Here is a 26,461-nt window from a genome sequence, read left to right as displayed (position 1 = left end):
TTAATTCAATTTTTTTTAAAAAAAAATTAGTAAAATCGATAATTCCTAACCTCACTTAACCTAACATTACTACAGGGTGTGACCGACAGGGTTTTTGCACCAAAAAACACCAAATTTAGGGTCATAACCTCAAAAAAATTACCATTAAAGACAATAACCGTTTTCTGGACAATTTCAAAAATTACCTATTTCTTGACAATTTTTTTTTTTTGGGGCAAACGGTAAGAGATATGGAAAATCTAACCTTACCGGCGTGTTGGGGGGAAAAAACTACCCCGGGAAAGTAGTTTTGAATTTTTCCCTCTTGTGACTGGCGTCACCTGGTGGGGAGGAAAGGAAACTACGATTTTGCAGCACTTTTTTCGCGATTTGACCAGGTTTTTCTAGAATATCTCCCTGAGGAGGCCCTTTAGGGCAAAAGTGCTTTAACGCACTCTTGTACAGGGTAAAATTCCCTACAACTTTGCTTATTTACGCTTTTTTGATATTTTTCCTAATAACCGAGTTACGATTGGTTGAACTGGTTTAGGGTGATTTAAAACGCTGTTATTAGTGGGAAAAAAGTCGAATATCTCGAAAACGGTTAGAGTTAGGGAAATTTTGTAAAGGACCAAAAATGTTCAGAATGACTTTCTGCACCCAACTGGCTAGGTTTACACCAATTTAGTATTGTGTAAACGCGCTCACAACAAGCAGAACTTAAGTTCAAAATTTAACTGTTTTTTGAACACCCTGTATATGTCTAATCGTGTTGCACTTAGCACGAGGAGAAAGAGCAGTTTAAAATGAACATTTTGAGCTTTTTACGGTCGCTTAAACCAAAAAAATGACGGAGATACAACATTTTTTAAATTTTGATGGAAATTTCCAAAAAAAAATCAAAAAAGTCGAATATCTCTGAAACGGTCAGATTTTTGCAACTTTGGACCACAATTTGACAGTTTTGACGTTTGTGACAGTTGTCACGTGGTTTTAGAACACTATATAGCTAGAAGGTCACGTGACTACTGTCAAAATAACTGTCATAAATCCCAAAAACACGTTTTACATCGAATACTGCAGGAAAACTGTTCTAAAACCAGATTTTTGCAACTTTTGAGCACAATTTGACAGTTTTGACGTTTGTGACAGTTGTCACGTGGTTCTAGAACACTATTTAGCTTGACGGTCACGTGACTACTGTCAAAATAACTGTCATAAATCCCAAAAACACGTTTTACATCGAATACTGCAAGAAAACTGTTCTAAACCAAATTTTTGCAACTTTTGAGCACAATTTGACAATTTTGACGTTAGTGACAGTTGTCACGTGATTTTAGAACACTATTTAGCTAGAAGGTCACGTGACTACTGTCAGAAAAACTGTCATAAATCCCAAAAACACGTTTTACATCGAATATTTCAAGAAAACTGTTCTAAACTCAGATTTTTGCAACTTTTGGGCACAGTTTGACAGTTTTGACGTTAGTGACAGTTGTCACGTGGTTCTAGAACACTATTTAGCTTGACGGTCACGTGACTACTGTCAAAATAACTGTCATAAATCCCAAAAACACGTTTTACATCGAATACTGCAGGAAAACTGTTCTAAAACCAGATTTTTGCAACTTTGGAGCACAATTTGACAGTTTTGACGTTTGTGACAGTTGTCACGTGGTTTTAGAACACTATTTAGCTAAACGGTCACGTGACTACTGTCAAAATAGCTGTCATGAATCTCAAAAACACGTTTTAAATCGAATACTGCAGGAAAACTGTTCTAAAACCAGATTTTTGCAATTTTTTAGCACAATTTGACAGTTTTGACGTTAGTGACAGTTGTCACGTGGTTTTAGAACACTATTTAGCTGGAAGGTCACGTGACTACTGTCAAAATAACTGTCATAAATCTCAAAAACACGTTTTACATCGAATACTGCAGGAAAATTGTTCTAAACCAGATTTTTGCAACTTGTGAGTACAGTTTGACAGTTTTGACGTTAGTGACAGTTGTCACGTGGTTCTAAAACACTATTTAGCTAGAGGGTCACGTGACTACTGTCAAAATAACTGTCATAAATCCCAAAAACACCTTTTACATCGAATACTGCAGGAAAACTGTTCTAAAACCAGATTTTTGCAATTTTTTAGCACAATTTGACAGTTTTGACGTTAGTGACAGTTGTCACGTGGTTCTAAAACACTATTTAGCTAGACGGTCACGTGACTACTGTCAAAATAACTGTCATAAATCTCAGAAACACGTTTTACATCGAAAATTGCAGGAAAACTGTTCTAAAACCAAATTTTTGCAACTTTGGAGTACAGTTTGACGTTTTTGACAGTTGTCACGTGGTTTTAGAACACTATTTAGCTAGACAGTCACGTGACAAGAAAAACTAGACGAAAATGGCCGAAATCACGACTGGATCAGAAAAACAACTCGATAACCTAAAAAAAATCGACTGAGGAAGACAGTTTTGGCAAAAAAAAAGACAATTTTGCTCTCGTTTTGGTGTTGCGGTCGAGTTTTCATTTGGATTTTGTTCGATTTTAATGCGTTTTTGCGGGAAAAAGGCGCATTCGATGTTTCATTTTCAAAGTGCGGTCAGAACGTTCCGAAATTGAAGGCAATTTACCCCCCCTTCCCCTACCCTGAACACCCCCCCTGCCCCTGGAAAAATCGTACAAAAATTAAAAATCACCGAAAATTGGCCAGAAAAACTGTCGATTCGACTCGTCTGTTGGTTTTGCCTTCGAGATTGCAATATAAATCGCAAATACTGCGAGAAAACCGGTTTTTGGGGTGTTTACCACACAAAATCGACTGGAACAAGTTCAATCGAGCGTAACTCGGTTATTTGGAGGAATATGAGAAAAGTGCAATTAGGGAAAGTTGTAGGGAATTTCATTCTCTACAAGATTGTATTCAGGTGCTTTTGCCCTAAAGGGCCGCGTTAGGGAGATATTGCCGAAAAACTGTGTCAAAAAATTAGATGTTTCCAAAAAATGTACTAGCAATTTTAACGCCCTCTAGCGGCGTTATTTGTACCTAAACCACACGATTTTAGGACATTTTTGGAAAGCTTGAAATTTGCTCTACAAAACTGTTTATTTGTCATTTTGACGTATCTGTCAAAATAACCGAGTTACAGCCAGTTGAAGCAAGCTGGCAACATGTTTAAATTTAAGATTTTTCCAAAAAATGTACGAGCAACTTTGACGCCCTCTAGCGGCGTTATTTGTACTTAAATTGCATGATTTTAGGACACTTTTGGAAAGCCTGAAATCTTCTCTACAAAACTGTTTATTTGTCATTTTGACGTATCTGTCAAACTAACCGAGCTACAGCCAGTTGAAGCAAGCTGGCAACATGTTTAAATTTAAGATTTTTCCAAAAAATGTACGAGCAACTTTGACGCCCTCTAGCGGCGTTATTTGTACTTAAATTATATGATTTTAGGACATTTTTGGAAAGCTTGAAATCTGCTCTACAAAACTGTTTATCTGTCATTTTGACGTATCTGTCATACTAACCGATCTACAGCCAATTGAAGCGAGCTGGCAACATGTTTAAATTTAATTTGTTAATTTTTGACATTTTTTTGACAGAGTTGTAGGAAAGTGACCGCTGCCAAATTTTGCACACATATTTTGACAGGTCCAGTTGACAACTGTCAAAAATTTTAGCCCAACTAATCTACCACTTTCTGAGATATCGATACTTATACCAGATGCTGGGACAATTTGACATTACTTGCTCTAGAACAGTAATTGTTTTGAAAAAATTCCTGTGGCGCCTTTGACAGCTGTCAAAATTGACACAAATACTGTCATATGTCAGATTGACAGATGTCAAAAATGTCAACTTGATCGAAGCAACGGCTTTTTTAAATTGACACAAATTTTGACTTTTACAACTGATTGGTTGAGCTTTGACGCCCCCTAGCGGCGTTATCCTGACAGTTACGCCATTTTCCGCCAAATACTTTCTGAAAGACCACAGTCCGCTCTATCTGTCAGTTTATGTGTCATTTTGACGTATCTGTCAAAATAACCGAGTTACCGACGTTTGAAGCCTCACTTTATGGTTTTAAGTGGTAATCGATCGTTTGGTTCGCAAAAACGGATCACCCGGTATTAATTTATGTATGCGGGCCATCTTCAGGGAACTCCTTCGACGGGTACAACCGCCATTTTGCTGAAATTGCTATTTATAATTTAGTAATTAATTAATTCCGCCTTATTAATGTGCTGACCTGGCCAGCCACGCCCAAACACTCTGTATAAGATCTTTATTTTTAATTAAAAAATGGGAAATTCTCGGAATTTGTAGCGGAAAGTCCGTTTTACTCGCAAACCAAGTTTCGTCGCGATCGGATCATCAGGAACAAAGATACAGAGTGTACAATTTAAATATTTCAAACATTCTTCCCAACACGGTTTATTTTGTTAATTTGACGGTTTATTTTGTTAATTTGACAGATACGTCAAAATGACAGATAAACAATTTTGTAGAGCAGATTTCAGGCTTTCCAAAAATGTCCTAAAATCGTATGGTTGAGGTACAAATAACGCCGCTAGAGGGCGTCAAACTTACTCGTACATTTTTTGGAAAAACCTCAAATTTAAACATGTTGCCAGCTCACTTCAACAGGCTGTAGTTTGGTTAGTTTGACAGATACGTCAAAATGACAAATAAAAAGTTTTATAGAGCAGATTTCAAGCTTTCCAAAAATGTCCTAAAATCATGCGGTTTCAGTACAAATAACGCCGCTAGAGGGCGTCAAAGTTGCTCGTACATTTTTTGGAAAAATCTCAAATTTGAACATGTTGCCAGCTCTCTTCAACTGGCTGTAGCTCGGTTACTTTGACAGATACGTCAAAATGACAAATAAACAGTTTTGTAGAGAAGATTTCAAGCTTTCCAAAAATGTCCTAAAATCATGCGGTTTTAGTACAAATAACGCAGCTAGAGGGCGTCAAAGTTGCTCGTACATTTTTTGGAAAAACCTCAAGTTTAAACATGTTGCCCGCTCGCTTCAACTGGCTGTAGCTTGGTTACTTTGACAGATACGTCAAAATGACAAATAAACTGTTTTATAGAGCAGATTTCAGGCTTTTCAAAAATGTCCTAAAATCATAGGGTTTAAGTACGAATAACGCCGCTAGAGGGCGTCAAATTTCTAGTACATTTTTTGGAAAACCTCAAATTTAAACATGTTGCCAGCTCACTTCAACTGGCTGTAGCTCGGTTACTTTGACATTTACGTCAAAATGACAAATAAACAGTTTTATAGAGCAGATTACAAGCTTTCCAAAAATGTCCTAAAATCATGTGTTTTAAGTACAAATAACGCCGCTAGAGGGCGTCAAAGTTGCTCGTACATTTTCTGGAAAAATCTCAAATTTAAACATGTTGCCAGCTCGCTTCAACTGGCTGTAGATCGGTTAGTTTGACAGATACGTCAAAATGACAAATAAACAGTTTTGTAGAGAAGATTTCAAGCTTTCCAAAAATGTCCTAAAATCGTGTGGTTGAGGTACAAATAACGCCGCTAGAGGTCGTCAAAGTTGCTCGTACATTTTTTGGAAAAACCTCAAATTTAAACATCTTGTCACCTCACTTCAACTGGCTGTAACTCGGTTACTTTGACAGATACGTCAAAATGACAAATAAACAGTTTTATAGAGCAGATTTCAAGCTTTCCAAAAATTTCCTAAAATCATGTGGTTTAAGTGCAAATAACGCCGCTAGAGGGCGTCAAACTTGCTCGTACATTTTTTGGAAAAACCTCAAATTTAAACATGTTGCCAGCTCGCTTCAACTGGCTGTAGATCGGTTATTTTGACAGATACGTCAAAATGACAAATAAACAGTTTTGTAGAGCAGATTTCAGGCTTTCCAAAAATGTCCTAAAATCATGTGGTTTCGTTACGAATAACGCCGCTAGAGGGCGTCAAAGTTGCTCGTACATTTTTTGGAAAAACCTCAAATTTAAACATGTTGCCAGCTTGCTTCAACTGGCTGTAGTTTGGTTAGTTTGACAGATACGTCAAAATGACAAATAAACAGTTTTGTAGAAAAGATTTCAAGCTTTCCAAAAATGTCCTAAAATCATGCGGTTTAAGTACAAATAACGCCGCTAGAGGGCGTCAAAGTTGCTCGTACATTTTTTGGAAAAACCTCAAATTTAAACATGTTGCCCGCTCGCTTCAACTGGCTGTAGATCGGTTAGTGTGACAGATACGTCAAAATGACAAATAAACAGTTTTGTAGAGCAGATTTCAGGCTTTCCAAAAATGTCCTAAAATCATGCGGTTTAAGTACAAATAACGCCGCAAGAGGGCGTCAAAGTTGCTAGTACATTTTTTGGAAAAATGTCAAATTTAAACATGTTGCCAGCTCTCTTCAACTGGCTGTAGCTCGGTTACTTTGACAGATACGTCAAAATGACAAATAAACAGTTTTGTAGAGCAGATTTCAAGCTTTCCAAAAATGTCCTAAAATCGTGTGGTTGAGGTACAAATAACGCCGCTAGAGGGCGTCAAAGTTGCTCGTACATTTTTTGGAAAAACCTCAAATTTAAACATGTTGCCAGCTCACTTCAACAGGCTGTAGTTTGGTTAGTTTGACAGATACGTCAAAATGACAAATAAACAGTTTTGTAGAGCAGATTTCAAGCTTTTCAAAAATGTCCTAAAATCATGTGGTTAAAGTAGAAATAACGCCGCTAGAGGGCGTCAAACTTGCTCGTACTTTTTTTAGAAAAATGTCAAATTTAAACATGTTGCCAGCTCTCTTCAACTGGCTGTAGCTCGGTTACTTTGACAGATACGCCAAAATGACAAATAAACAGTTTTGTAGAGCAGATTTCAGGCTTTCCAAAAATGTCCTAAAATCGTATGGTTGAGGTACAAATAACGCCGCTAGAGGGCGTCAAACTTACTCGTACATTTTTTGGAAAAACCTCAAATTTAAACATGTTGCCAGCTCACTTCAACAGGCTGTAGTTTGGTTAGTTTGACAGATACGTCAAAATGACAAATAAACAGTTTTGTAGAGCAGATTTCAAGCTTTCCAAAAATGTCCTAAAATCATGCGGTTTAAGTACAAATAACGCCGCTAGAGGGCGTCAAAGTTGCTCGTACATTTTCTGGAAAAATCTCAAATTTAAACATGTTGCCAGCTCGCTTCAACTGGCTGTAGATCGGTTAGTTTGACAGATACGTCAAAATGACAAATAAACAGTTTTGTAGAGAAGATTTCAAGCTTTCCAAAAATGTCCTAAAATCGTGTGGTTGAGGTACAAATAACGCCGCTAGAGGGCGTCAAAGTTGCTCGTACATTTTTTGGAAAAACCTCAAATTTAAACATCTTGTCACCTCACTTCAACTGGCTGTAACTCGGTTACTTTGACATTTACGTCAAAATGACAAATAAACAGTTTTGTAGAGCAGATTTCAAGCTTTCCAAAAATGTCCTAAAATCGTATGGTTGAGGTACAAATAACGCCGCTAGAGGGCGTCAAACTTACTCGTACATTTTTTGGAAAAACCTCAAATTTAAACATGTTGCCAGCTCACTTCAACAGGCTGTAGTTTGGTTAGTTTGACAGATACGTGAAAATGACAAATAAACAGTTTTATAGAGCAGATTTCAAGCTTTCCAAAAATTTCCTAAAATCATGTGGTTTAAGTGCAAATAACGCCGCTAGAGGGCGTCAAACTTGCTCGTACATTTTTTGGAAAAACCTCAAATTTAAACATGTTGCCAGCTCGCTTCAACTGGCTGTAGATCGGTTATTTTGACAGATACGTCAAAATGACAAATAAACAGTTTTGTAGAGCAGATTTCAGGCTTTCCAAAAATGTCCTAAAATCATGTGGTTTCGTTACGAATAACGCCGCTAGAGGGCGTCAAAGTTGCTCGTACATTTTTTGGAAAAACCTCAAATTTAAACATGTTGCCAGCTTGCTTCAACTGGCTGTAGTTTGGTTAGTTTGACAGATACGTCAAAATGACAAATAAACAGTTTTGTAGAAAAGATTTCAAGCTTTCCAAAAATGTCCTAAAATCATGCGGTTTAAGTACAAAAAACGCCGCTAGAGGGCGTCAAAGTTGCTCGTACATTTTTTGGAAAAACCTCAAATTTAAACATGTTGCCCGCTCGCTTCAACTGGCTGTAGATCGGTTAGTGTGACAGATACGTCAAAATGACAAATAAACAGTTTTATAGAGCAGATTTCAAGCTTTCCGAAAATGTGTAAAAATCATGTGGTTTAAGTACAAATAACGCCTGTAGAGGGCGTCAAAATTCCTAGTACATTTTTTGGAAAAACCTCAATTCAACTGGCTGTAGTTTGGTTAGTTTGACAGATACGTCAAAATGACAAATAAACAGTTTTGTAGAAAAGATTTCAATCTTTCCAAAAATGTCCTAAAATCATGCGGTTTTAGTACAAATAACGCAGCTAGAGGGCGTCAAAGTTGCTAGTACATTTTTTGGAAAAACCTCAAATTTAAACATGTTGCCCGCTCGCTTCAACTGGCTGTAGCTTGGTTACTTTGACAGATACGTCAAAATGACAAATAAACAGTTTTGTAGAGCAGATTTCAGGCTTTCCAAAAATGTCCTAAAATCGTGCGGTTTAAGTACAAATAACGCCGCTAGAGGGCGTCAAAGTTCCTCGTACACATTTTTTGACAGTTTTCACTTTGACAGCTCATAACTCGGTTAATTTGACAGTTACAGGGTGGCGCAATATATCAATTTGTAGCCCTTTTAATCCTCTTTCAACCACCCTATGTATGGTTTACGGCGGGTGTCCAATAACCGAGTTATTTGCGGTTATGGTTGTGGAGCGTGACGTCATCGCAATTTGCTTCGATTCCCACTGTACCAGCGGGTCGATTCTGGTTCAGGGCGTGGTCCGCACCTTTCCATTTCAGTCTGCGTACCTCGATCAATATTAAGTTGTTTTCGGTTCGATCGATATTTAAATTAAATAGCAATAATCGTAATTTTTCATTACCCTGTATATTTACACCGGGTGACATTTCCAGATCACGTCGCTAACGTAATTTAATCTAGGATTGTCGAACCGGTCTCGAAATGACGGAAAAGTGGAGATTTCGCAACGGCACAGTGGTCAAAACACCAGAAAAATGGCCAAAAACTGTCATTCAATTAAACTTGACTAAAATGTTTTAAACATTTTTTAGTGACAGTTGTAGACAAGTGACAGCTGTCAAATTTCACTCATTTACTGTCAAAGGTTTGGTTTTGACAGCTGTCAAAAATTTCAACTTGATCGGCCAAGCAGTTTTCGAGATATCGTCCATTAAACGTTCCCAGTGTGTGATTTGTTGATATTTACGTGAAAACAACTGTAAAAGACAATTATTTTTGACAGTTGTAGACAAGTGACAGCTGTCAAATTTCACTCAGTTACTGTCAAAGGTTAGATTGACAGCTGTCAAAAATTTCAACTTGATCGGCCAAGCAGTTTTCGAGATATCGTCCATTAAACGTTCCCAGTGTGTGATTTGTTGATATTTATGTGAAAACAGCTGTAAAAGACAATTTTTGACAGTTGTAGGCAAGTGACAGCTGTCAAATTTCACTCAGTTCCTGTCAAAGGTTTGGTTTTGACAGCTGTCAAAAATTTCAACTTGATCGGCCAAGCAGTTTCCGAGATATCGTCCATTAAACGTTCCCAGTGTGCGATTTGTTGATATTTACGTGAAAACAGCTGTAAAAGACAATTTTTGACAGTTGTAGGCAAGTGACAGCTGTAAAATTTCACTCAGTTCCTGTCAAAGGTTTGGTTTTGACAGCTGTCAAAAATTTCAACTTGATCGGCCAAGTAGTTTCCGAGATATCGTCCATTAAACGTTCCCAGTGTGTGATTTGTTGATATTTACGTGAAAACAACTGTAAAAGACAATTTTTGACTGTTGTAGACAAGTGACAGCTGTCAAATTACACTCAGTTACTGCCAAAGGTTAGATTGACAGCTGTCAAAAATTTCAACTTGATCGACCAAGCAGTTTTCGAGATATCGTCCATTAAACGTTCCCAGTGTGCGATTTGTTGGTATTTACGTGAAAACCGCTGTAAAAGACAATTTTTGACAGTTGTAACCAAGTGACAGCTGTCAAATTACACTCAGTTACTGCCAAAGGTTAGATTGACAGCTGTCAAAAATTTCAACTTGATCGGCCAAGCAGTTTTCGAGATATCGTCCATTAAACGTTCCCAGTGTGTGATTTGTTGATATTTTTGTGAAAACAGCTGTAAAAGACAATTTTTGACAGTTGTAGACAAGTGACAGCTGTCAAATTTCACTCAGTTACTGTCAAAGGTTTGGTTTTGACAGCTGTCAAAAATGTCAACTTGATCGGCCAAGCAGTTTTTGAGATATCATCGATTAAACGTTCCCAGTGTGTGATTTGTTGATATTTTTGTGAAAACAGCTGTAAAAGACAATTTTTGACAGTTGTAGACAAGTGACAGCTGTCAAATTTCACTCAGTTACTGTCAAAGGTTAGATTGACAGCTGTCACAAATCTCAACTTGATCGGCCAAGTAGTTTCCGAGATATCGTCCATTAAACGTTCCCAGTCTGTTAATTGTTGATATTTATGTAAAAACAACTGTAAAAGACAATTTTTGACAGTTGTAGACAAGTGACAGCTGTCAAAAATTTCAACTTGATCGGCCAAGCAGTTTTCGAGATATCATCGATTAAACGTTCCCAGTGCGTGATTTGTTGATATTTATGTGAAAACAGCTGTAAAAGGCAATTTTTGACAGTTGTAGACAAGTGACAGCTGTCAAATTTCACTCAATTACTGTCAAAGGTTAGGTTGACAGCTGTCAAAAATTTCAACTTGACTGGCCAAGCAGTTTCCGAGATATCGTCCATTAAACGTTCCCAGTCTGTTAATTGTTGATATTTATGTAAAAACAACTGTAAAAGACAATTTTTGACAGTTCCAGACAAGTGACAGCTGTCAAATTACACTCAGTTACTGTCAAAGGTTCGGTTTTGACAGCTGTCAAAATTTCAACTTGATCGGCAAAGCAGTTTTCGAGATATCGTCCATTAAACGTTCCCAGTGTGCGATTTGTTGGTATTTACGTGAAAACAGCTGTAAAAGACAATTTTTGACAGTTGTAGACAAGTGACAGCTGTCAAATTTCACTCAGTTCCTATCAAAGGTTAGACTGACAGCTGTCAAAAATTTCAACTTGATCGGCCAAGCAGTTTCCGAGATATCGTCCATTAAACGTTCCCAGTGTGTGATTTGTTGATATTTATGTGAAAACAGCTGTAAAAGGCAATTTTTGACAGTTGTAGACAAGTGACAGCTGTCAAATTTCACTCAGTTACTGTCAAAAATTTCTAATCAGATATCAGCGGCAAAACTGTCAAAAAACCGCTCCCATGAACCTATAAATTGCATTTTACTTTGAGTAACGAAAAATCCAAGTTTCTACATTGATAGCTCTTTTGACGCACAATTTGGCAGTTTTGACGTAACTGACAGATGTCACGTGACACCAGGACACTGTGCGCCATGATGCCTACGTCACAACTGTCAAAAAACCGCTCCCATGAAGCTATAAAGTGCATTTTAGCGTTAGTGGAAACCAAAACGACGGTAGGCTGATGCAATATACCAGTCGAATCTGTTTTTCTGTCTTTAGAAATTTAGTTTTAAATTTTTCACGGTCAAACGGTAAGTTCTACAGTAAAAAATGTTATATTTTCTAAAAGTTGCATGCACAGTAAAAATTTGACACTCCTAACTCAAACCGTTTTCGAGATATTCGAGAAAATGTCACATTAATCCACTTTGGCGCCTTCTAGCGGCCAAACGGGGAAACTTAGCCGCGCCCGCTTAACGTCACGTGATAGCCCCATTCATTCGCTTTCTTTTGTTATACGGGGTGTTTATACAGAGTGTTTGAAATAAATGAGTTATTAACGATTTAAGGGGAGAATGCACTGAAAATTAGACCAAAATGACTGGTTCTCTAGGCCTACTACATTAAGTGCCGCCATATTGGATTTCAACCTGTCAAAATTGCTATTTTGATTAATTTTGATATGAGGAACACGAATCTGATGTTTATTTTGCTTTTAAAGGCACCGTTTCGGACATAACCTAAAAAATATGACATTTTTGTTATTTTTTGACAGTTTTCCGGGCGTGGCTCCCTTAAAAAATGACATTTTGACAAATGACACTTTACGTCACGTTTTTACCATTCTGCCAAAGGAATTTAGGCAGTCAAAATGAATTTTCAAAATTCAAATTTTTTTCCGAAAATTTGACGGGGAGACCCCTAGAAAAATGTCAAGAAAACTAGTTTTTGATTTTTCCCCGCCAAACAGTACGTTTTTGGAAAAAAGTTTATATTAAGGAAAAGTTGCGTTTTACTGCGGAGCATCTATGGTAAAAATTTGACCTCTCTAGCTTAGGCAGTTTCTGAGATATTTACAAAAATGTTGCTTAAAAAATTATCAACTTTAACGCCTCCTAGCGGCCAAACGGAACAACCTAGCCGCGCCCGCTCAACGTCACGTGATAGCCCCATTCACTAGCTATCTACGATCATCTGACATGTTTTTAGAGAAAGTTTGAAATAAGCGAGTTATGGACGATTTTTTGGAAAAGTGCACTGAAATTTTGTCGAAATCAAGCTTTTAACTGGCCTACTATACCGACCGCGGCCATATTGGATTTCAACCTGTCAAAATGACTTTTTCTACTAAACTTGACCTGGGGAACACGAATTTAATGTCGGTTTTGCTCTAACTACCGCCATTACGTCGCAACTGTCAAAAAATCGCTCCCATGAAGCTATAAGTCCATTTTACCGTTAGTGGAAACCTAAACGACGGTAGGCTGATGCAATATGCCAGTCGAATGTGTTTTTCTACATTTTAAAACTGGATTTCATCATTTTAAGAGTAATTATGCGACTATTTCAACAGTTTTTGGTATTATTAATCTCAAACGCCCAACTCGAATCGTGTTGGAGATATTTAGGAAAGTGTCCGAAAAAAGTTAATCAACTTTGACGCCCTCTAGTGGCCAAACGAGGCAACCTAGCCACGCCCGCTCAACGTCACGTGATAGCCCCATTCATTAGCTATCTACGATCACCTGACGTGTTTTTACAGAAAGTTTGAAATAAGCGAGTTACGGACGATTTTTTGGAAAAGTGCACCGAAATTTTGTCGAAATCAAGCTTTTTCCTGGCCTACTATACCGACCGCGGCCATATTGGATTTCAACCTGCCAAAGTGGCCATTTTGATTAATTTCAGTCTGAAAAACCCAAATTTCGTATTCGTTTTGCTCTAAGTGGCACCATTTCATCATACAGGGTGGATTTTCCAATAAAACCAAAAAAAAATTGTTTCATTTACGAGGCAAAATACACAGGTTCCCGATGAACCGATCGCACCGAAACTGGTAAAATGACGAAAACTACACCAAATTCATGAAAAAATTCGATTTTTCTTTGTAAATTATTAATTTAACAACGAAAAATACAATTTGATATCGGAATTTTTCTCCCAAATGCCTCGTTTTTTATTAATGGAATAATTAAAGAGATTTAGTTTTTTTTTTTTTCAGTCAGTTTCCGAATAAAAATTAATGGATTTTACATGCAAAATATAGGAAAAAAAAAACGGCGAATATAATGCGAGGCGCGTATATATTTTTTTTATTATTTTTGCATACGAAATAAAATGCCTAAAATATTAATTAAGGTTTTATATTCGAATTGTGCACGCCCAACGAGTCGATTTGCCGCATTCTGATTGGTCGATAATGGTATTGATAGAAAAATTCACTTTTTTTCCGCGGCCTCCCGCGACCAGCCAAACGCCGAACAGTTGCCGGGCGAGTCGACCCGGAAAAATGACGATCTCGACTGTCAGCTGTCAGAAATGTCACAAATCCAATCGGTCACGTGACTGAATGGCCCACTAGGAAACTTTTTGCAAGTTAGGCATTTTTCGCTAAAATTACTAGTTTCTGATATATCGACCAGAAAATTGACATTTTGTTTGAGTTAAGTTAGTCACAGTCATGCAGTGACGTTTTAATGCATACGTCACGAATTGTCAAAGTTGTCAAAGTCAAACTTGGTCACGTGGCTGTACGGACCAATAGGAAACTTTTTGCAAGTTAGACATTTTTCGCTAAAATTAGTAGTTTCTGAGATATTGAGCGGCAAATTTGACATTTTGTTCGAATTTACTTTTCTGTCAAGTATATTTTGTTGTTTTCATTTCTGAGACAGATTTTGACAGTTGTCACGTTTATGACAGTTTAAAATATGTGAAAAACAAACGAACCAAATGTGACAACTGTCAAAATGTCACTCATAAAGCTATAAAGTGCAATTCAGTTGACCTTCACACATTTACATTTTTAAAAGTGTGTTTTGTTGCTTTATAGCTTTATTGTACCGATTTTGACAGTTGTCACTTTGATGACAGTTCAAAATACGTGTAAAACAAACGAATCAAATGTGACAGCTGTCAAAATGTCACTCATAAAGCTATAAAGTGCAATTCAGTTGACACTTACACATTTACATTTTTTAAAGTCTGTTTTGTTGTTTTATAGCTTTATTGTACCGATTTTGACAGTTGTCACATTGATGACAGTTCAAAATACGTGTAAAACAAACGAATCAAATGTGACAACTGTCAAAATGTCACTCATAAAGCTATAAAGTGCAATTCAGTTGACCTTCACACATTTACATTTTTAAAAGTGTGTTTTGTTGCTTTATAGCTTTATTGTACCGATTTTGACAGTTGTCACTTTGATGACAGTTCAAAATACGTGTAAAACAAACGAATCAAATGTGACAGCTGTCAAAATGTCACTCATAAAGCTATAAAGTGCAATTCAGTTGACACTTACACATTTACATTTTTTAAAGTCTGTTTTGTTGTTTTATAGCTTTATTGTACCGATTTTGACAGTTGTCACATTGATGACAGTTCAAAATACGTGTAAAACAAACGAATCAAATGTGACAACTGTCAAAATGTCACTCATAAAGCTATAAAGTGCAATTCAGTTGACCTTCACACATTTACATTTTTAAAAGTGTGTTTTGTTGCTTTATAGCTTTATTGTACCGATTTTGACAGTTGTCACTTTGATGACAGTTCAAAATACGTGTAAAACAAACGAATCAAATGTGACAGCTGTCAAAATGTCACTCATAAAGCTATAAAGTGCAATTCAGTTGACCTTTACACATTTACATTTTTTAAAGTGTGTTTTGTTGTTTTATAGCTTTATTGTACCGATTTTGACAGTTGTCACGTTTATGACAGTTTAAAATACGTGGAAAACAAACGAATCAAATGTCACAACTGTCAAAATGTCACTAATAAAGCTATAAAGTGCAATTCAGTTTACCTTTACACATTTGCAATTTTTAAAGTGTGTTTTGTTGCTTTACAGCTTTATTGTACCGATTTTGACAGTTGTCACTATTATGTCAGTTCAAAATACGTGAAAAACAAACGAACCAAATGTGACAACTGTCAAAATGGCACTCATAAAGCTATAAAGTGCAATTCAGTTGACCTTTACACATTTACATTTTTTAAAGTCTGTTATGTTGTTTTATAGCTTTATTGTACCGATTTTGACAGTTGTCACTTTGATGACAGTTCGAAATACGTGAAAAACAAACGAATCAAATGTGACAACTGTCAAAATGTCACTCATAAAGCTATAAAGTGCAATTCAGTTGACCTGTAAACATTTACAATTTTTAAAATGTATTTTGTTGTTTTATAGCTTTATTGTACGGATTTTGACAGTTGTCACTTTGATGACAGTTTAAAATACGTGAAAAACAAACGAATCAAATGTGACAACTGTCAAAATATCACTCATAAAGCTATAAAGTGCAATTCAGTTGACCTTTACACATTTACATTTTTTAAAGTCTGTTTTGTTGTTTTATAGCTTTATTGTACCGATTTTGACAGTTGTCACGTTTATGACAGTTTAAAATACGTGGAAAACAAACGAATCAAATGTGACAACTGTCAAAATGTCACTCATAAAGCTATAAAGTGCAATTCAGTTGACCTTTACACATTTACATTTTTTAAAGTGTGTTTTGTTGTTTTATAGCTTTATTGTACCGATTTTGACAGTTGTCACGTTTATGACAGTTTAAAATACGTGGAAAACAAACGAATCAAATGTCACAACTGTCAAAATGTCACTAATAAAGCTATAAAGTGCAATTCAGTTTACCTTTACACATTTGCAATTTTTAAAGTGTGTTTTGTTGCTTTACAGCTTTATTGTACCGATTTTGACAGTTGTCACTATTATGTCAGTTCAAAATACGTGAAAAACAAACGAACCAAATGTGACAACTGTCAAAATGTCACTCATAAAGCTATAAAGTGCAATTCAGTTGACCTTTACACATTTACATTTTTTAAAGTGTGTTTTGTTGTTTTATAGCTTTATTGTACGGATTTTGACAGTTGTCACTTTGATGACAGTTTAAAATACGTGGAAAACAAACGAATCAAATGTCACAACTGTCAAAATGTCACTAATAAAGCTATAAAGTGCAATTCAGTTTACCTTTACACATTTGCAATTTTTAAAGTGTGTTTTGTTGCTTTACAGCTTTATTGTACCGATTTTGACAGTTGTCACTATTATGTCAGTTCAAAATACGTGAAAAACAAACGAACCAAATGTGACAACTGTCAAAATGGCACTCATAAAGCTATAAAGTGCAATTCAGTTGACCTTTACACATTTACATTTTTTAAAGTCTGTTATGTTGTTTTATAGCTTTATTGTACCGATTTTGACAGTTGTCACTTTGATGACAGTTCGAAATACGTGAAAAACAAACGAATCAAATGTGACAACTGTCAAAATGTCACTCATAAAGCTATAAAGTGCAATTCAGTTGACCTGTAAACATTTACAATTTTTAAAATGTATTTTGTTGTTTTATAGCTTTATTGTACGGATTTTGACAGTTGTCACTTTGATGACAGTTTAAAATACGTGAAAAACAAACGAATCAAATGTGACAACTGTCAAAATATCACTCATAAAGCTATAAAGTGCAATTCAGTTGACCTTTACACATTTACATTTTTTAAAGTCTGTTTTGTTGTTTTATAGCTTTATTGTACCGATTTTGACAGTTGTCACGTTTATGACAGTTTAAAATACGTGGAAAACAAACGAATCAAATGTGACAACTGTCAAAATGTCACTCATAAAGCTATAAAGTGCAATTCAGTTGACCTTTACACATTTACATTTTTTAAAGTGTGTTTTGTTGTTTTATAGCTTTATTGTACCGATTTTGACAGTTGTCACGTTTATGACAGTTTAAAATACGTGGAAAACAAACGAATCAAATGTCACAACTGTCAAAATGTCACTAATAAAGCTATAAAGTGCAATTCAGTTTACCTTTACACATTTGCAATTTTTAAAGTGTGTTTTGTTGCTTTACAGCTTTATTGTACCGATTTTGACAGTTGTCACTATTATGTCAGTTCAAAATACGTGAAAAACAAACGAACCAAATGTGACAACTGTCAAAATGTCACTCATAAAGCTATAAAGTGCAATTCAGTTGACCTTTACACATTTACATTTTTTAAAGTGTGTTTTGTTGTTTTATAGCTTTATTGTACGGATTTTGACAGTTGTCACTTTGATGACAGTTTAAAATACGTGAAAAACAAACGAATCAAATGTGACAACTGTCAAAATGTCACTCATAAACCTATAAAGTGCAATTCAGTTGACCTGTAAACATTTACAATTTTTAAAATGTATTTTGTTGTTTTATAGCTTTATTGTACGGATTTTGACAGTTGTCACTTTGATGACAGTTTAAAATACGTGAAAAACAAACGAATCAAATGTGACAACTGTCAAAATGTCACTCATAAAGCTATAAAGTGCAATTCAGTTTACCTTTACACATTTGCAATTTTTAAAGTGTGTTTTGTTGCTTTACAGCTTTATTGTACCGATTTTGACAGTTGTCACTATTATGTCAGTTCAAAATACGTGAAAAACAAACGAACCAAATGTGACAACTGTCAAAATGGCACTCATAAAGCTATAAAGTGCAATTCAGTTGACCTTTACACATTTACATTTTTTAAAGTGTGTTTTGTTGTTTTATAGCTTTATTGTACGGATTTTGACAGTTGTCACTTTGATGACAGTTTAAAATACGTGAAAAACAAACGAATCAAATGTGACAACTGTCAAAATGTCACTCATAAACCTATAAAGTGCAATTCAGTTGACCTGTAAACATTTACAATTTTTAAAATGTATTTTGTTGTTTTATAGCTTTATTGTACGGATTTTGACAGTTGTCACTTTGATGACAGTTTAAAATACGTGAAAAACAAACGAATCAAATGTGACAACTGTCAAAATATCACTCATAAAGCTATAAAGTGCAATTCAGTTGACCTTTACACATTTACATTTTTTAAAGTCTGTTTTGTTGTTTTATAGCTTTATTGTACCGATTTTGACAGTTGTCACGTTTATGACAGTTTAAAATACGTGGAAAACAAACGAATCAAATGTGACAACTGTCAAAATGTCACTCATAAAGCTATAAAGTGCAATTCAGTTGACCTTTACACATTTACATTTTTTAAAGTGTGTTTTGTTGTTTTATAGCTTTATTGTACCGATTTTGACAGTTGTCACCTTTATGACAGTTTAAAATACGTGGAAAACATACTGCCTAAATATCACAGCTGTCAAAATGTCACTCATAAAGCTATAAAGTGCAATTCAATTGACTTTTACACATTTACATTTTTTAAAGTCTGTTTTGTTGTTTTATAGCTTTATTGTACCGATTTTGACAGTTGTCACTTTTATGTCAGTTCAAAATACGTGAAAAACAAACGAACCAAATGTGACAACTGTCAAAATGTCACTCATAAAGCTATAAAGTGCAACTCAGTTAACCTTTACACATTTACAATTTTTGAAGTCTGTTTTGTTGTTTTATAGCTTCATGGGAGTGATTTTGACAGTTGTCACTTTAATGACAGTTCAAAATGCGTGTAAAACAAACGAATCAAATGTGACAACTGTCAAAATGTCACTCATAAAGCTATAAAGTGCAATTCAGTTGACCTTTACACATTTACATTTTTTAAAGTCTGTTTTGTTGTTTTATAGCTTTATTGTACCGATTTTGACAGTTGTCACTTTGATGACAGTTTAAAATACGTGAAAAACAAACGAATCAAATGTGACAACTGTCAAAATGGCACTCATAAAGCTATAAAGTGGCAATTCGGTTGACTTTGACACCCGCGGTAGTTCAGCGGTTTTTCCTCCGTATCTCGAAAACGGTAAGAGATAGAAATTTGAAATTTTCACCACGCACGCAGCTCGGCGACACGCAACTTTTAGGTTATGTACGCGTTCGGCCTACTATGCACCGTGCGGCCGCGAAAAATTGTCAAAAACCGAAAGTGTCCAAATTTTTGTCAAACAACCCCCTCAACCTATACATAGTCGTGCAATAAACAGGAAAATTTAAAATGCAAATTTTTTTGCATTGAGGGAAATTATCTCCGCCAGAGGCCAGCGACGTGCATATGAGGGGGGGCGGGGGGGGGTGTAAAAGGGGACCGAATGTAGGGGAAGGGGGGGCTGAAGTAAGGGGGAGGGGAAGGTCCATAATTTATTTGTGAAATAAAAACGGTCGAGGCAGGAGCTAATTATTCAAACGCGGCCTGAATTTCCTCTCCCTGATAGCCCAACAGGGAATTGACGAACTGTTGTTGGTTGCCGAATTGAAAAAATCGCTTTTTTCCGTCCCAGTCGGTTTTTGGTATAATTGCGCGAGCGACTAAATTTGTGAAAATTGCGGGTAAAATCACGTGACAGCGACCACGTATACCCGGTGGTCGATAGGGGACTTCGAGGGCTTTAAACTGGTCCAAACTAGACCTCTCTAGCTGTCAAAATAGCCGAGTTATTGGCTGTCAAAGTGGAAACTGTCACGTTCACACTTCAATAACTTTTGTGTGAAAATAACTCGGTTATTTAACATTTTAGGAAAAAATACTATACAGGGTGGTCAAAAGAGGATTTCAATAGCTACACAGTGGTCCAAACTAGACCTTTCTAACTGTCAAAATAACCGAGTTATTGGCTGTCAAAGTGGCAACTGTCAAAATCACACTTTCATAACTTGGTGTAAAAATTACATATTTGGGCTAATTTTCAGTGAATTCTCCCATAAAATCGTTAATAACTCATTTATTTCAAACATTCTGTCTAAACACCCCGTATAACGAAATAAAGCTAATGAATGGGGCTATCACGTGACGTTGAGCGGGCGCGGTTAAGTTGCCCCGTTTGGCCGCCAGAGGGCGTCAAAGTTGACAAACTTTTTTCGGACATTTTCTCGAATATCTCAAAAACGGTTTGAGGTAGGAGCGGCAAAATTTTACTGTGTATTCACCTCATCTGACTGCAACTTTTAGAAAACCTAACCTTTTTTCGTAAAACTTACCGTTTGACCGTGAAAAATTAAAAACAAAAATTTCTAAATACAGAAAAATACGACACAGAATGAAATTCCTGAATTATTGAGATTTTATACTAAAAATTGCTGAAATAGTCGAATAATTACCCTCAAAATGATGAAATCCAGTTTCAAAATGCAGAAAAACACATTCGACTGGCATATTGCATCAGCCTACCGTCGTTTTGGTTTCCACTAACGCTAAAATGGACTTATAGCTTCATGGGAGCGGTTTTTTTGACAGTTGTGACGTAATGGCGGTAGTTAGAGCAAAACCGACATTAAATTCACGTTCCTCAGGTCAAGTTTAGTAGAAAAAGTCATTTTGACAGGTTGAAATCCAATATGGCCGCGGTCAGTATAGTAGGCCAGGAAAAAGCTTGATTTCGACAAAATTTCAGTGCACTTTTCCCAAAAATCGTCCATAACTCGCTTATTTCAAACTTTCTGTAAAAACACGTCAGATGATCGTAGATAGCTAGTGAATGGGGCTATCACGTGACGTTAAGCGGGCGCGGCTACGTTGCCCCGTTTGGCCGCTAGAGGGCATCAAAATTGATTATTTTTTAAGCAACATTTTTGTAAATATCTCAGAAACTGAGTAAGTTAAAGGTGTCAAATTATTACCATGGATGCTCCGCAGTAAAACGCAACTTTTCCTTAATATACACTTTTTTCCAAAAACGTACTGTTTGGCGGGGAAAAATCAAAAACTAGTTTTCTTGACATTTTTCAAGGGGTCCTCCCCGTCAAATTTTCGGAAAAAAATTTGAATTTTGAAATTTCATTTTCACTGCCTAAATGCCTTTGGCAGAATGGTAAAAACGTGACGTAAAGTGTCATTTGTCAAAATGTCATTTTTTAAAGGTGCCACGCCCGGAAAACTGTCAAAAAATAACAAAAATGCCATTTTTTTTAGGTTAGTTCCGAAACGGTGCCCTTTGGACCAAAATAAACATCAGATTCGTGTTCCTCATATCAAAATTACTCAAAATAGCAATTTTGACAGGTTAAAATCCAATATGGCGGCACTTAATGTAGTAGGCCAAGAGAACCAGTCATTTTGGGCTAATTTTCAGTGCATTCTCCCCTTAAATCGTTAATAACTCATTTATTTCAAACACTCTGTATAAACGCACCGTATAACAAAAGAAAGCTAATGAATGGGGCTATCACGTGACGTTAAGCGGGCGCGGCTACGTTGCCCCGTTTGGCCGCTAGAAGGCGCCAAAGTGGATTAATGTTTTTCAGACATTTTCTCGAATATCTCGAAAACGGTTTGAGTTAGGAGTGTCAAATTTTTACTGTGCATGCAACTTTTAGAAAATATAACATTTTTTACCGTTTGACCGTAAAAAAATTTAAAACTAAATTTCTAAATACAGAAAAACATATTCGACTGGTATATTGCATCAGCCTACCGTCGTTTTCCACCAACGCTAAAATGCACTTTATAGCTTCATGGGAGCGGTTTTTTGACAGTTGTGACGTGTCACGGTGTCACGTGACATCTGTCAGTTACGTCAAAACTGTCAAATTGAGCCTCAAAAGAGCTGTCAAAGTAAAAATTTTGATTTTTCTGTTACTCAAACTTAAAATGCACTTTATAGCTCAACGGAAAAAGTTTTTGACAGTTTTGACGTAATTGTCAGATTGTAAAGTGTCAAACAACATCCCAACTGTCCCAATGAGTGACAACTGTCAAAACTGTCAACCATAAAACTATAAAACACAATTTAAATGAGCGTTTTACCAAAATTGTAGTAAAACAAACAAAATACCACTTTACAGCTTTATGGATGCGATTTTGACAGTTGTGCTGCACGTGACAGCTGTCAAACAACATCCCAAATACGTAGAAGTGTCACAACTGTCAAATCTGTCAACCATAAACCTATAAAATACAATTTAAATGAGTGTTTTACCTAAATTGTAGTAAAACAAACAAAATACCACTTTACAGCTCGATGGATGCGATTTTGACAGTTGAGCTGCATTGACAGCTGTCAAACGACATCCCAAATACTCAGCAGTGTCACAACTGTCAAACCTGTCAACCATAAAACTATAAAATACAATTTAAATGAGCGTTTTACCGAAATTGTAGTGAAACAAACAAAATACCACTTTACAGCTCGATGGAGGCGATTTTGACAGTTGCGCTGCACGTGACTGCTGTCAAACAGCATCCTGAATACGTAGCATCTGTCACAACTGTCAAATCTGTCAAAAACAACCGAGTTATTTGGATTCGGTCAAATCCAGACAGCTTTCCAGACCAAAACAGCAATTTTGACACTTTTCACTTTGACAGTTAATAACTCGGTTATTTGACAAGTTACCGCAAAATGCCCGGGAAGGGAAAAGATAGTCCAGACTATGGGGTTTCCAAAAATATGACTTTTTGTGACATTTTCTTCGCTTGTTTGGCCGCTAGAGGGCGTTAAAATTGAACTTTCCCGACCAATTGACCCTATTTGACATTCTTCGCTTCAACATTAAATAACTCACTTATTTGACATTTTACGGAAAATCTCTATACAGGGTGGTCAAAAGAGAATTTCAAGGGCTACAAACTGGTATTTTGAACCACCCTGTAGCTGTTAAAATAACCGAGTTATTTGGGTGTTAAAGTGGGAAGTGCGCACATTCCCCCACTTTCGGTAATCAACAAATTCAAACACTCACCCTGTATAAACCGAGTGAGGAAAAAATCTGAAATTTTCACCAGAAGTAGAGTAAAGTGTGGGGTATTAGCAAACGCAGTTTCGGCCAGATCGGTTCGTCAGGAACGGAACTGTCTGCGTTTACACCATCCCCCTCCCTCCCCCCCCTGAATACTTTCTAAGCCACTGTTTAATATGCGCAACTAATTAAATACCGAGACGAAATTGATGTAAAATTTAATGATTTTTTTTTCGAAACAAACTCATTTTGGTCCACTAAGCCCTTAATTTGAAAAAAATAGAGCGACGTTGTCACTTAATCCCCTGTTTTCCCTATACATAATGATTTAATACCCCTTTTTTTTGCACCCTTTTCTGGGCGAAACAATTTGCGTTTTTAATATTTTTTAAATCGTTTTTATGGTAAAATACCGGCTCGTAACGGTATCGAATCGAAAAAATGGCAAATTCTTCTCTGGTACTGATTTAAACGTGTTTAATTGGTTTGGCAACAGCGCAAACGTCTTTTGACTATTTTGACAGTGTTCGGTTTGACAGTTCATAACTCGGTTATTTGACAAGTTACGTCAAAATGTCATAGAAGGTAAAAGATAGTCCAGACTAGGAGGTTTTCAAAAATATGATTTTTTGTGACATTTTCTTTACTGGTTTGGGCGCTAGAGGGCGTCAAAACTGAGCTTACCAGACCAAAACAGCGATTTTGACCCTTTTGACACTTTTCGCTTTGACAGTTAATAACTCGGTTATTTGACAAGTTACGTCAAAATATCATAGAAGGTAAAAGATAGTCCGGACTATGAGGTTTCCAAAAATATGACTATTTGTCCCATTCCCTTTGCTGGTTTGGCCGCTAGAGGGCGTCAAAATCTGAGCTTTCCAGACCAAAACAGCGATTTTCTCCCTTTTGACAGTTTTCACTTTGACAGTTAATAACTCGGTTATTTGACAAGTTACGTCAAAATGTCATAGAAGGTAAAAGATAGTCCAGACTATGAGGTTTCCAAAAATATGATTTTTTGTGACATTTCCTTTGCTGGTTTGGGCACTAGAGGGCGTCAAATCTCAGCTTTTCAAGCCAAAAAAGCAATTTTGAAATTTTTCCTTTTGACAGTTAATAACTCGGTTAATTGACAGGTTATGTCAAAATGTCAAGGATGGTAAAATATAGTCCAGACTAGGAGGTTTCCAAAAATATGATTTTTTGTGACATTTTATTTGCTGGTTTGGCCGCTAGAGGGTGTCAAAATTCAGCTTTCTGAATCAAAGCAGCGATTTAGTCCCTTTTGACAGTCTTCATTTTGACAGTTAATAACTCGGTAATTTGACAAATTACGTCAAAATGTCACGGATGGTAAAAGATAGTCCAGACTAGGAGGTTTCCAAAAATATGACTATTTGTCCCATTCCCTTTGCTGGTTTGGCCGCTAGAGGGCGTCAAAATCTGAGCTTTCTAGACCAAAACAGCGATTTTGACCCGTTTGACAGGGTTCATTTTGACAGTTAATAACTCGGTTATTTGACAAGTTATGTGAAAATGTCAAGGATGGTAAAAGACAGTCCATACTATCAGCTTTTCAAAAATATGGTTTTTTGAGACTTTTGTTTGGCTCTTTTGGCCGCTAGAGGGCGTCAAATCTCAGCTTTTCAGACCAAAACAGCGATTTTGACATTATTTGCTTTGACAGTTAATAACTCGGTTATTTGACAAGTTACGTCAAAATGTAATGGATGGTAAAATTTAGTCCGGACTATGAGGTTTTCAAAAATATGACTTTTTGTGACATTTCCTTCGCTGGTTTCGCCGCTAGAGGGCGTTAAAACTAAGCTTTCCAGACTAAAACAGCGATTTTGACTATTTTGAAAGTCTTTATTTTGACAGTTAATAACTCAGTTATTTGACAATATACGTCAAAATGTCAATAATGGTAAAATATAGTCCAGACTATGAGGTTTCCAAAAATATGATTTTTTGTGACATTTCCTTTACTGGTTTGGCCGCTAGAGGGCGTCAAATTTGAGCTTTCCAGACCAAAACAGCGATTTTGACAGTCTTCACTTTGACAGTTAATAACTCGGTTATTTGACAAGTTACGTCAAAATGTCATGGATGGTAAAAGATAGTCCGGACTATGAGGTTTCCAAAAATATGATTTTTTCTGATATTTTCTTTGCTGGTTTGGCCGCTAGAGGGCGTCAAAATTGAGCTTTCCAGACCAAAACAGCGATTTTGACATTATTTGCTTTGACAGTTAATAACTCGGTTATTTGACAAGTTACGTCAAAATGTCAAAAAAGGTAAAAGATAGTCCAGACTATGAGGTTTCCAAAAATATGATTTTTTCTGACATTTCCTTTGCTGGTTTGGCCGCTAGAGGGCGTCAAATTTGAGCTTTCCAGAACAAAACAGCGATTTTCACCCTTTTGACAGTTTTCACTTTGACAGTTAATAACTCGGTTATTTGACAAGTTACGTCAAAATGTCAGAAAAGGTAAAAGATAGTCCAGACTATGAGGTTTCCAAAAATATGATTTTTTCTGACATTTCCTTTGCTGGTTTGGCCGCTAGAGGGCGTCAAAACTCAGCTTTCCAGATCAAAACAGCGATTTTGACATTCTTCATTTTGACAGCTTATAACTCGGTTATTTGACAAGTTACGACAAAATGTCAGAAAAGGTAAAAGATAGTCCCGACAATGAGGTTTCCAAAAATATGATTTTTTTTGCCCGTAACAGCCAGTATCCACCATATACAGGGTGTTTCATGCCCATGAAGAAACCCAGAAAAAAAAAGTGTTTGTAACGCGTCAGCGTTGCCAAATTGCCACAAATGTCTCAATGTGGCAATGTTGCCAGTTTTCAGTAAATTTCTGAATCATACTACACAACCACTGCAACTTTCTCGGTTTATACAGGGTGAACAAAATTCCCAGTTGATTTCAATCGGAAGAATCACCCTGTATCTTAGGTTCTGATGAACCGATCTTGTCGAAACTTGGCACAGTACTAAAAAAACACCCTCCTCGACCTCTCCAGTGATTTTCAGATTTTTTTGGCTCACCCCGTTTATACAGGGTGGTGTAAATAGGGTGGATGTATCACACTTTTTGCCACTGACCTGTTGGTTTTTCTTGAATATCTCGAAAACGGTTAGAGCTAG

This window comes from Ips typographus, linkage group LG12, assembly GCF_016097725.1.
Source record: "Ips typographus isolate SLU linkage group LG12, UJ_Ityp_2.0, whole genome shotgun sequence".
In the NCBI taxonomy this organism is placed as follows: domain Eukaryota; kingdom Metazoa; phylum Arthropoda; class Insecta; order Coleoptera; family Curculionidae; genus Ips; species Ips typographus.
The sequence above is the reverse complement of the archived record's forward strand: the minus strand, read 5'-3'. Positions refer to the sequence as shown.